General features: G+C 43.5%; 1 protein-coding gene across 6 annotated transcripts in view; it reads right to left on the bottom strand.

Moving 5' to 3' along the window:
- Positions 1–13,031, bottom strand: part of CBFA2T2 (CBFA2/RUNX1 partner transcriptional co-repressor 2) — a 95,901-nt gene that overhangs the window by 50,545 nt on the left and 32,325 nt on the right. Inside the window, exon 1 of one of the 6 annotated variants that reach the window (XM_056844417.1) lies at positions 4,693–4,922. The exons of the other annotated variants lie outside the window; for them this stretch is intronic. The gene's annotated coding sequence lies outside the window, so the exon portion shown is untranslated. Of the gene's footprint in view, positions 1–4,692; positions 4,923–13,031 lie in introns of those variants that run through there. 6 annotated transcript variants of the gene reach the window in all.

Genomic DNA, 13,031 nt, shown 5'->3' with positions numbered 1-13,031 from the left:
CTCAGACTATCCTACCTCATAGAGCTGCTGCAAGGCTAAAACAGGAGCATGAATGCTGCTCTGAGCTCTCTTTGGAGGCAGGGTGTAGACAGACAAACTTTGTAAAAGACTTGGAGGTCTAAGCAGGGGGGACGGGACATGACCACTAATGGATTACGTGTCCTGCCACAAACATGACACATGGGCATACAAAGAGTCACATAACAAGGCAAATTTAAGTAGAAAAGAAAATCCTCCCCTCAGACATCTCCTTGCTTGTGGAGTTCTTTCCTACAATGACACAATGGTCAAATCTTAGCACTTTTAGGCCCTGGGTACTTCCTAAAAGCAGAAATGGAAATGTTTCAAGATTCAACTAGAAATTCATGTTAACAGCTTGCTTTTAAAATTCAAAAACTCTAGTTAAATTTGCTTCTGAGGACAGGCCATCCAAGCTTTCTCCAGTTTTCAATTTTGTTGGAACAAGCTGCCACAGCTACCTCTCAGAGAAACAAAAGATGCCCGTCAACATCAACTCAAAATTAAGTTTAGCGAATGGGATGAGTTCAGAAAAGCTAGGTTCCTAGAAAGCTGGTTGCTTCGCCGTAACAATCTATACCTCAAACAGCAGTTCCTTCTGACACTATTCTTAACGCTTTATATGCAAATTAAACCTCCACAGGAGCATGATTGTCAACCAGTAAAATCAGGCAAATAATGTGTTTGCCAGGTTTTAGCCATAAAGATTCAAAAGCACACAGATACTTTCTGACTGGACTTCATGCTGGTGGTGAAAAGAGGAAATACCTGAAAGGATAAAAAGAGGCACTGCCATCCAGGAAAGTAGGTTCAGTGAAGAGGCATCATCTTTCTTACCCATTGGTGTGCCCAGCCTTAGACAGCAGGAAGCAAAATACTTCAGGCAGCAAGTTTACCTCCCTCCAGTTTCCATCTCCGCAAGACAGTTGAGATACGGGAGAGGGGGGAACCCATTAGAATTCACCGTCAATGTCCTCTCATAAAATCAGTGATACTCCTACAAAACAAGGCTTGTTCCAAGGACTGAAATGAGGCTGGAAAGGATACTTCAAATCCCCAAGTACCACCATCAATGTTTTACGCGCCAGGCTGGAAGCTTTCCCATCCTAGGCTCTGCAATTTCAAAACTTCTTAACCTGACAGCTATGCTGACAGCCTCAGCCTAGAATGCAACCGATTTCCCCATATTTTTCCTTTCACAAGAACATAAGAAAGGCCATGCTGGATCAGACCAAGGTCCATCAAGTCCAGCAGCCTGTTCACACAGTGGCCAACCAGGTGCCCCTAGGAAGCCCCCAAACAAGACAACTGCAGCAGCAGCATCCTGCCTGTGTTCCACCGCACCCAATATAATAGGCATGCTCCTCTGATCCTGATTCAACAGACTGTGAAAATTCTGCTCATCACGGGACATGGTATTTTGCTTGCTTTTAAAGTTAGACACACAGAAATGTAAACCTTTGGAGTCTCAAAAGCAACTAGTTTTGGAAAACAAATATGATCTGAATTCTGTTGTAGGTTTTTGATATTCACTATACAGAACTTAAACGTATTAAAGGTGATTGGCTTGGGCTCTTAGTCAATAAAGAGAAAACAAGCGAATCTGTGGAGAAGAAAGGAACGATTCATCCTCAGCAGTACTGGCAAGATCTATTTTGTTCAGAAGAATTCAAAACATGGCTCTTTTAAAAGAAAAACGTTATCTACCAGGTCAGTGGTGGGAGTTTCCCCATCTTTCCCACCTTACACTCTCTAAAGTACAGCCCTTCAATTTGCAAAACGTCTTTCCAAAGTTGCTGAGAAACTTCTTCATCCTTCTATTAGGCTGTGCCCTGGAACCTCTCAACATGCAGGCATCGGTATTCTACAGAGAACACACCACTCCCTTTTGTGGAAAAAATTAATGAAAATTCCATCCTTCCGTTCTGGTCTCCCCCCCACCCCAAGTAGTGTCTTGTTTTGGAAGTCATTCTATAGAAATCTTTGCAATTACTCATATTTCATCATTATAAAGTGGTGTGAAAAAGATGCAAAAAGCCATAAATTAGAAAAACTTCCCCAACCCCAACTTTTAATCAACAAGGTATTCCCAAGGGCATATTATCCTACACTTGACACCTCCTTTAAATTAGAACTGAGTGAGACTGCCTATCTCAGAAGCATTCTAGCAAGCATTCCCTGATCATCTCAAAACCTCTTGAATACCTTTTTATCTTATCTGTTTGTACACCCCAGGCATGAAATCCACCGATTACTTTTTGATGCAAATTGACTGGCTTTATCTATATGTCCGAGCGGTCCTATGGGGGCTACGCTAACAAAGCCATGAATCAGGAAAGATTAAACTTTGCTGGAGTAAACCTCTGCAAGTTAATACAACAAAAAATTGTGCAGCTTTCAAATGCAAACTTATTCCTTGCCTATATCAGAACAGTTGTGAACGGCTAACACTACAGTAAGCAACATACTCTCCTAGATGAGCACCCTTCCCTGTACCTGATGTGACTCTGTAATAGTTTTGAAATATTAAAAAGCTTAGTGGCTAGCTGAAAGGGTGCATACACAATATGCAAGTATGAATTCTCTCTCTGTGTTAGAGGACCTATTTTTCCACCCTCTTAATGATCCACCTTCCCAAAGTGAAGAACATGTTCTACCTTTCGTCACTTAAACACAAAAACAAAAAAAATTATCCTTAAGTTATTTTCCAAACAAGAATTTGGAAAATAGAGATCTTCTCCCCAAATACGTATCATCATCAAGCTCCTGCTGCTAGATGAGGACTAGTACCACAGTGGAGGGAAGAACAAGTTGTTCTTGTTCCACAGAAATACTCACCTATCCACAGCCTAGAATCCTTCCAGTTTCTGGCTGTCCTCATCCTCCCTCACACAGCGACTACTTTGGTCTTACTGAAAACATTCGACTTGGATTGATTTTCAAAAAGACCTCCTTACAACACTGACCCCTGCATGCATCCGAGAAAAGAGAAGATCAAGCTAGAGATACTGGGAACTCTCCAGGAAAAGGGCATACATCAGGTGGTATGATCCTTCACTGACAATGGCTGTTACCACACTAGGTATTCCCAGCGATGTATTAAGAGTTTGAAAATGTTATTAAAAATACTGTTCGCACTTTCTATGTATTCCCATCGATGTATTGAGTTTGAAACTGTTATAAAAAAGACTGTTCGCACTTTGTTTGGCCCCTTTAGCTGTGAAGAAGTCTTGCAACCATTTTTTAGCCGTGGCATCCAAAAACCCTTTTAAAGCGATGTTTTTTATAACATTTCCAAACTCTTGATACATTGCTGGGAATACCTAGTGCAGTAACAGCCAATAAATGTTTTCAAAATGGTTCTTCTCCGGGATATTTGTATTTGCAATGCTGCTGAGAAATATGCTGTATTATCACTGCTTCATTATAGCAACTGTCTCAACCTTGGTTGCAAAAAAAGAATGGGTGGAGATGGGAGGGTACACATGTAGGTATAGGGTCATTTCTTTCAACTCTGCATAACAGCTACAAGGATAAAGATAAAATTCACTCGTCTAAATGCTTTTGAGTTTAGGAAACAGTAGACTATAAGCACATAAACTGTTATAGTGTGGTGTCTATCAGAATTGGTAAGTTTAGCAGTGAAACACACCAATACAATGACCACAAAAAAGGGAATTCCCATTATTTTGTTTGGGCAAAACACACTATGCATGCAAAAGGAAATAACCTTGCCCTAGATGTCCAAGAGAGCCCACGCCAACCTTTTAAGTCTGAACTCTCAGTTTTATGGCAAAACAGAACAGAAAAGAGACAAACTGCACATCAATGGGTTGAGGTTTGTCTGGCAAAAAACCCACAATACATTAATTTGAGAAGTGTATGCTTGCTGTGATCCAAAACAGAATTCAGGGTTCTTCAGGGATGCCACAGTACCAGCAAAGACTAAGAGCCAACACTGCTGTACCATAAAACTGACCCCCAGAGAGTTTATTGGCAACACAAACTGCTCCTTTTAGAATCCCGCAAGGGTATGACCTAATAGCCATAAAGCGAAATGATCCAAATAAAGGAAGTGTCAGCATTCAGACTATTTGAAATGAAAGGAAGACGCTTCATCCTGGAGTTCCTCCTGTCAGCCATTATCAAGCAGAAGCAAACTCACAGTTTGACAGTGTGAAAAGTACTGAGCATTGGCAAAACAAAATAATCATCATCTGGCCTTTTCATTTCTCATTTGACTCTGAAATACTGATAGCTAGCTTCCCGCCGAAGGATTCCACAAAATCAAGCCTTCTGACATAATCGTGAAGGAGAGCTATACGATTTGGCTGTTCACCACCAAATGTTTGCTGTTTTTTTCCTCTGCTGCAAAATCCATGGAGCAAATCGGATCATCTAATGAAGTTTTTACCCAGCAGAGGCAATGCAGTCAAACTGAAGGCAGTTAGGAAGATGGGGGTGGTGGGGAGAGAAGCAGGGAGAGCTGTAGCAAAGTGCTGCATCTGTTAACATTGTGCCTGCAGAACCTACACAGCGGCACCAAGCAAACAAGTCTTCTGCTGCATTTTAAGCCACAAAACATTCCCTTTTTTAATAAGAAGAAGGGGGGGAAAGCAAACCTGACATCCACCGTCTTGATTCAATTAATATTACTTAGAAGAGCTTCCTTACCGTGTGCAGCCGAGGCTAAAACAATCCAGCTGCCGTTCGAAAACGCCCAGTTTCTTCAAAATATAAATAAAAATGGTCTTTTTTTTGCAACTCCTAATCTTCGAGCCGAGCCTGCAACCAGCCTGCCTTCTCTTTTCATTAGCTGGACATGTGTCAGCTCCTGCACATCTGCGATCTCTCACTGACTAGAGCCGCCTGTCCGATTCCAGAAACACAGATGGATCCCAGATGGTGAGGTCCTGCCAAGCAGACCAGCTCTTTACCTTGCCAGAAGACCCAGATACGCACAATACACACACACACCCTCCCTTCTCCCTCTAGCTTCCCTCTGCCTCCCCGTTGTTTCAACTCGCTCTGTTACCAGGGCTCTCTGCCAGCTGATGTCACCAAAGACACACCTACCAGTGCCTTTCAGCCAGTCTGACATGAACGTGTTAAAAAACTTGCCATTTGTTTATGGACAACAATAACAGTGATATTGGGCTAACCCTATCTGGAGTCCCTAGGGAGCAGGAAGCCTCAAAGGCTGGGACAGTAGATTGCTCAAGGGACTAATGCTTTCCAAAACCCCATTGTCTTTTTCCAGCTTCCGGGGTGGGTTTCCTATCAAAAACCTCCCACAAAAGCCTCTCACCATCCAGCAAAAACAAGTCTTGAGGAGCTTTAAAGACCAAGACCTACATCTGGGCATGAGCATCTGCAGGCCTGAGCCCATCTTATCAAGCACATAAAATGGTCGTTTTAAGTGGTTGGATATGCCCAGGATACAGAAGAAGAGAGGGATTTTCCCCCCATCTCTTCCCCTTCCTCACAAAGGCCAAAATGCTAAACAATGCAAAAAAAAAAAAAAAATAGCATTTAGGTGTGTCACATCACTATGCAAAACACACAGCCATACAAGACCCAATCAAACAAGTACAGAATCCAATCAGTGCAGAACCCAATCAGAGTTATCCACTTGCAGCTAGCAGTCACGGTGATGAACAGGCATTGAAACAAGCAACACCTAAAGAGAGACAATTATTTTCTCTCGCTTACCAGCCACTCCCATTCTCTATTAAGTCCATGTTCCACAGTTCTGAGTTTTTAGGGAAAACAGATTTTGCTCTCTCCTCTTTCTGTTCTCTATGTATATGTGTGTAAAGTGCCGTCAAGTCGCAGCTGACTTATGGCGACCCCTTATGGGGTTTTCAAGGCAAGAGACTAACAGAGGTGGTCTCTATGTATATATGTTTACCAATTTAGGTGACTATTGTGTGTTCTTCACAATGTGTGACCTTGTCCACTAAAGCTTATGTTCACAATCTTTACATTTAATTCTGAACATGACTCTATAGTGTGGATCAAAACATCTGGATAATGGGGCCATATATAGATATATAGATGCTTTTCTACCAAGCAAAACGAACCCCCAGATTCGCCAAAAATAAATAAATCCAAAATGTTTTTGAAAGCTTAAAAATAAAGAAGCCATGTCTGTGTTTGCACAGATGTAGCAACTCAAACAAAAAATGCTGACTAAGATGTCACAAAATCATGGCTTACATTAAAATAAGGCATTCTTTTAAATATAATGACCAGCTGAAGGGAGGAGGGGAATGTGGTGGCCGGAGGACAGGCAATGGAGGGAGGGTCTGGAGAAGCAGCAAGGCAGAGGTGATGGGGGCAGGCTAGGGGAACGAGGCAACAGTGGCAGGAAGAAGAGGTCGGGCGGCAGCAGCGGCTGCAACAATGGGAAAGGAAGGAGGTGGTGGCAGTGGCACAAAGAGGTGTCAATGGGAGAAACTCTGAACAGAAATTGTGAGCGACAGGCATTCTGCTCCAAGCCTCTTTCCCCCCACGTTTGGTGAGCTTTCATCAGTAAGCCACCCGACCCCCCCCCCCCATCAGCCGCCTGGTAGGGCGAGGTGGATGATGAACAGGCATTGCAACAACCCACTGGCAAAGGCCAGTGAGAGGAGATTCTGATGTTGCAGGAGTATTAAACAAAGTCTGGGATCAATAACCCAAGAATTGTTCTTTTATAAAGTACGCATATTCACAGAGTAAGAGAACTAACTGTTAAAGGAAAATGTATAGCTCAGTGGAAAATGAAGTTAACCATACAGTGAAGCGGAACATTGTTGGGGACCCAAAACAGCTTACATCATCATTCTCTCCTCCATGTTATCTTCACAACAACCTTGTTAGGTAGGTTAGGCTGAGAGTGTGACTGACCCAAGGTCATCCAATGAGCCTCCATGGTAGAGTGGGGATGTGAACCTAGGTGGCCCAGATCTTAGTCTGATCTCTACATCGTGCTACATCCTATTGCACCACTCAGCTGAGGGTGAATACATGAACACATGAAGCTGCCTCATAATGAATCAGACCCTTGGTCCATCAAAGTCAGTATTGTCTACTCAGACTGGCAGCGGCTCTCCAGGGTCTCAGGCAGGGGTCCTTCACATCACCTACTTGCCTAGTCCCTTTAACTGGAGATGCCGGGGATTGAGCCTGGGACCTTCTGCATGCCAAGCGGAGGCTCTACCACTGAGCCACAGCCCCTCCCCAGGGTGGCATATGCAACTGATACAGAGGTTTCTCTGTCAGCAAGCACAACTTGTGCTGACAAACGTGTTTCCCTTAAGTGAATGATACAAACCATTCCAGGCTGCATTCAGACATCACAATGAACTACAAGTACATTGGGCACAAATACAGTACAGTTGTCCAAGGCACATCTATCGCTCTTTTCACCTCCTCTAGTACATGGAACATAACTGAACACTTTTTGGCTTCGAGTTCCAATTTGCTGTGACATCTAAATGCAGAGACATCAGTGAATTGGAGTTCGCTTAATCCACTTGGGCTCCTACAAGGACTTAAAAGCACCCCTGGAGAGTCATTTCCCAATGACAGTGGGGTTAATGCCCCTTTCCCATGTGGAACCCTTATCCATACTGATAGAACCCCATGACTGCCTTTATACATGCTTGAAGTTCCAGTTACAGAAATCCAACATTATGTGCAGAGCTCACAATCATAATGCAAAGGAAATATTAGGTGTGGCTCTGAGCTTTCGCCAGCTGCATGTGGCTGAAATGCACCCAAATGTGATCTGAAGAAGCACAGCCTTTCCACCAAATTCTGAATGATCTGCAAGGGGCAAAGCAGCTTCCAGTGTGTTTAACAGTCTTCCCCCTTCAAGCCAGTTTTATGTTGTCATTTTCACAGGGTATATCTGTGTACATTTGCCAAGACGGGCTAGACGGACGACAGCAGATCCATGGCTTTAAAACATAACACAAGAAGGTTTCCTTTTGAGAAATGGTCTTCTGTAAACCGTCAGTCTTCCTCTGAAAAGCAGCAACATCTTCTGAACTACTGCCTAGGCCCACTTTCTGCCTTTTGTGGCATCTTATACTGTGACAAAATAAGACAGTAGGAGAAGGACTGCGAGGAGACAGCACCGACAAACCAGATGGACTCAATGCTGTCCAACTCCACATTCTACCTATGCGGCTTGGCTCGGATGCAGCTGCCCAGCGCTGGGCTAGCAAACCAGTGTTGCGTTTTATTCCCATGAATTTCCTAAAATACCGAAGTACTATTACAACCGGCTCGATGCAAGCCTGTATGCATTTGTGTGTATGCTCATGGCTAAAGAGAGTCAATTAAGCAGCTGGTAAGCCACACTGAACTTATTAACACCACTCACATATTCCAGGATATGCGCTTAAATCAACAACGTCACACATGGAGGATACCTGTGCCTCTCAACGTGAAATAAGGCAACAGCATATGAAAAGGGGGGGGCATGATTGTCAAGTTTTTCTGCTTCAGTCACGTGTTCAAGAAGGCTGTTATATTAAGGAAACAAAATATGTACCCTATTTACTTAAAGGAAGTTGAATTTCCACCCCTCCAGGAATGCTGTCAAGAAATATAAGGGGTTGTCTTAAATTTGCATACAAATTACAGGTATGCACAGTAATAAAAAAACTTATTTGTGTATATCCTTTTAATGGGGGAGGGTTGTCTTCCTCTCAGGTCAATGCAGTATGTGCTACTCTTAATAACGGAATGTCTACAAACCCAAGACATGCCATATAATACAATAAAATATATTGTAGGCTACACTCTGAAGCATGCTTAGAGAACAATGAAGCCTGCTCCTAAGGAAGCACCATCTCGGCCAAGCTGTCCCACCTGTGGTCTCTCTTAATAGCACTAACACATGGTTTAAATATCAAAGGATTCACACATTAATATCGTCTAAGAACAAGAACGATATTGTACAGGCAATGCTGATCAGGGCAGTCTCTTAGGCACTGGGGATAATTAGCATACCACTTCAGGATCCTAACTTGTCAACTACTGATGAGTCTGTCAGCCAGCAGGGGGAGCCCTTCTTACAAACTGAAGTTTCTTAGAGGGGGTGGTCTCTATGCTGTCTCCATGGTGAGCAACTGGTACTCCTATATCGACTGAACATTAGCGTTGCCTACTTTGAAATATGTGTTTCCTGCTTCCAAAATTGGTAGCTGCTGGGTCTTCACTACACAGCATGAATGATTACATGCTCAATGGAAAGAAGAATAGTGGAGCTAAATAGGTTGAACCTCTCGCAACACCTCTGCATGGGCTGCCGGGAAAAGCAACACAAACCACAAACAGTGCAGCTATGCAACTCTTGACTGGTGTCACAACACACTTGTAGGTTGCAGGCAGCATGTGGACTCTGGGCTGCCCACCTCTGCACATTTGTTTCCTGTGCCTTGGATGGTCCTTTATTTCCTTTACACATTTACAGTATAATGCTAAACAGATTTCCCCCCCATCAAATCACAGCTGATTTATGGCAAACCCATAGGGTTTGCAAGGCAAGCGGCATTGAGAGGTGGCTTGCGATTGCCTGCCTCTGTGTAGCAACCCTGGTATTCCTTGGTGGTCTCCCTCCAAATACTAACCAGGGCCAAACAGAATCAGACCCTTCTAAATCAATGTAATCAATGGATTCAGAAGGGTATAACTTTGTTTAGGATTGCAGTATAAAAGATTTTGATGAAGTCACAAACGAAGTTGAACAAAGCATGAACATGCATGCCAAGGAAGTTATCTCTCAATCAATTATGAGCCATGGCGTGATCAGCTTTAACCACTGCCCCCTTTGAGCAACCGCTCAGTAGTAGTAAAAACCGCTCAGCAATAGAGGCCAAGCTTAGAGGCAGGAGCAGGGAATCTTTCTGTGCAAAAATCTGAACAGGTGTGGCTATTTCCAATATGGAGGTACACTCTCACCTACTGAACTTCCGTCTGCAAGCTCCTGTTAAGTTACAGGAGCAACACCAATAGAAAGTGGCAAATCTGATAGGTTGAAATGTTTAATATTAGATCTATACAATAACAATCATGCACTACTATCTATTAAGGACATATATATACTGAATATAGCATATCTACTAGAATTATGTACTGCTATCTATTAAGGATACATGCATATCGAATATGGCATATTTACTAGAATTAAATAATAGAAATTAAATATCGTTACTTATGTATACAGTGAAAGACAGGAGACTATACCCCGGTCTCTTTCTCCCGTTTAAAGACTTGCTTTACCTTAGATCCACAAATAAGTAAACAGGCTTGGTATGATTTAGACCTGCTCCAAAAAGTAGCTGATGGGTACTTTGTAATAGGTACTTAGTTGTTTTTATGTATATATAATGTGTGAATGTTGTTTGTTTTGTCTGCATTGTTTTATGTTGTTTTGAAAATAGAAATTTTTAAAAAAAAGAAATTGTTAAAACTGCTGACATGATATCCAAACTGTGACTGGATTCTCACTGCCACGACTCGCCACACAATCATCTTTCAAGATGTAAATACAAGACATTTTGCACGTGAACTCGAAACACATCAAGTATGACTTTCAACAAACATGTTTGGAGCGGTGGACTCTGGAGAGCCAGGTTTGATTCCCCACTCCTCCACATGAGCGGCGGAGGCTAATCTGGTGAGCTGGATTTGTTTCCCCACTCCTACACACGAAGCCAGCTGGGTGACCTTGGGCTAGTCACACTCTCTCAGCCCCACCTACCTCATAGGGTGTCTGTTGTGGGGAGGGGAAGGGAAGGTGACTGTAAGTCGGTTTGATTTTCCCTTAAGTGGCAGAGAAAGTCAGCATATACAAACCAACTATTCTTCTTCGTCTTGTAAAAACATGCATCGTACAGATACGTTCATCAGGGCACAGGAACTGGCCAAAACTCTGGGTGGCAAGCCTGGTTAGGCTGCTGAGTAATGTATGAAATGATCTTCCTAACGCTGACTTAACTTCGTTCTTCCTCAGAATCATGGCACCAGATCAACTGCCCCCAAGGTGGGGGGGGGGGTTTGGGGGGGGAGAGGAACGCTGGCTCCTAAAGAATTATTCTGATCTGCAAACTCTCATAAGGAAAGGAGTTTAAGGAAGTTTATGCCCTGCAAACTCAAAGAAAGCAAACCTTTGACAGAGTGAAGCAGTCCAGCTTGGCAGGACAGCAGCCAGTGCCAAGGATTTTGCAGCCCAGACAGCAACCACCCTCAGGAAAGAAATACTGCTTGCAATGGCCAGAAAAACTGCTTGAAGTAGGCTTTGCTTTCTTCATGTAAAAAAAAAGAAGTTCCACGCAGCAAACCAGAAAACCAAAGTATGAACACAGAAGACTTATTCATACCTGCATCTTTGATTCAGTTCCTGGGGAAAAAACAGGGGAATCTGGAAAAATATTTCCAGTTTTCAGCCAGAACTTCTATTAGCTATCACAGTTGATTTCTAGCGGTTACCGCAGAAGATAAATGTGTGTTGATTTTTGTGGTCTAGAATGATGGAAAGAGTCTGTATCCTAAGCTTTCACCCTGGAAAAAAAAAGCTGATTCAGGTACTACTGGCTCTCAAAAGGTTTGACATGCCAACAAAGAGCTCTTTAGGAGTCTGGATGGATTCATTTGTTGGGACGGCACCAGCCGTCAGTCCAGCCCGGGCTGGTCCCTTGACCGTGCACACTGCGGACAGGAGAAACTGCAGGATCGGGATGGGCCATGAAGCCTGTACCACATGTTGATAAGGAATCTACTTCAGATTCCCCCTCGCTGCCCACCCTCTTGGTTTAACGCTAACTCTGTGAACGGAGAGTATGACCAGGCCCAGTGCAAAGCCAGCCTCGGAGTACCAGGAGCCATCAGGTGAAACGAAAATTGTACATCAAACTTCGCTATCACGAAGGCAGCAAAAGGGACCCACCGACGGCCAAGACCGAGGCTTCTGCATATTTGGGGCACTCCTTGGGTATACAGGGAAAAGAATACAGGGGAAATATATATATTGATCAAATGATAAAAAATGCTATTGACATCAGAAGGTTGAGAGCAGTTAATGGCAGACTTCAATTTATGGAAGGGAGAAATAAAACAGGTGGAGTTGGGGGAAATGGCCTACTGGCGGCTCTTCTATAGTATCTTACGAAAGAGAGGAAGAGCAGGATGTTTCCCCTACTATCTCCTCAGCTTGTTTCCTCTAACAGTGCATTCCTAAGGAGAGGTACTCCAGTCTAAGCCTATTGAAATGACTGGGCTTAGATGAGAGTAACTCTCCTTAGGAATGCACTGTAACACACCCATCAACATGGCAGCAAAATGGGGTTACCCACAAATGAGGGTGAGCTGTCTGCATACAGGGGATATTCCCCAGGTTTGAGAAAAACACTACTTTTATAATAAAGAGGTCCCCTCTCCCTCCCCCCACCCAAAAAAGCCTGATGGAGTGTGTTTGCTGTGCTCCAGGAGGCACAGAAAGGTTGAGGGTAAGCTGAGCATCAGATAATGGAAGGGAGGGAAATAAATTCACATAATCAATCTTCTACAAGTTTGGAGCATTATAGAGATCAAGAGGCCTGCAACCCTCCAAGCCCCATTTTCACCCCAATCTCTTCTATAATGGCAAAAAGGACAAGGCAAAAATGTCATTCTGTTGCGCTGTACCACTGAGGTTGGGTCTAGATCAGCCATTTCCCAGCTCTGAACCTCAGCAGGTAGAGCTACAGGGCAACCACAATCTAATACTAGACCGCAGAGGTTTAGGATCGGCTGAGGGACCAGTTCAGCAATCCCTGGACTGCCTAAAGACAAGCACTCACCTGTGGAACTTAACATTCCTGCAGCATCTTATTGAAACTGCACTGCCAACCATGCAAAGCAAATGCGTGTTTCATTAGCACACCAGAGTAAACCTGTCCAGGCTACCTGTCTCTTGCATGCTAGCTAAGCACAGCTTTTGTGCAGAGGTGGCAACTCAATTCAAACAAAACTGTAGA

Source organism: Euleptes europaea, chromosome 2 (assembly GCF_029931775.1).
Source record: "Euleptes europaea isolate rEulEur1 chromosome 2, rEulEur1.hap1, whole genome shotgun sequence".
In the NCBI taxonomy this organism is placed as follows: Eukaryota; Metazoa; Chordata; class Lepidosauria; order Squamata; family Sphaerodactylidae; genus Euleptes; species Euleptes europaea.
This window is presented reverse-complemented; position numbering and strand designations above follow the sequence as displayed.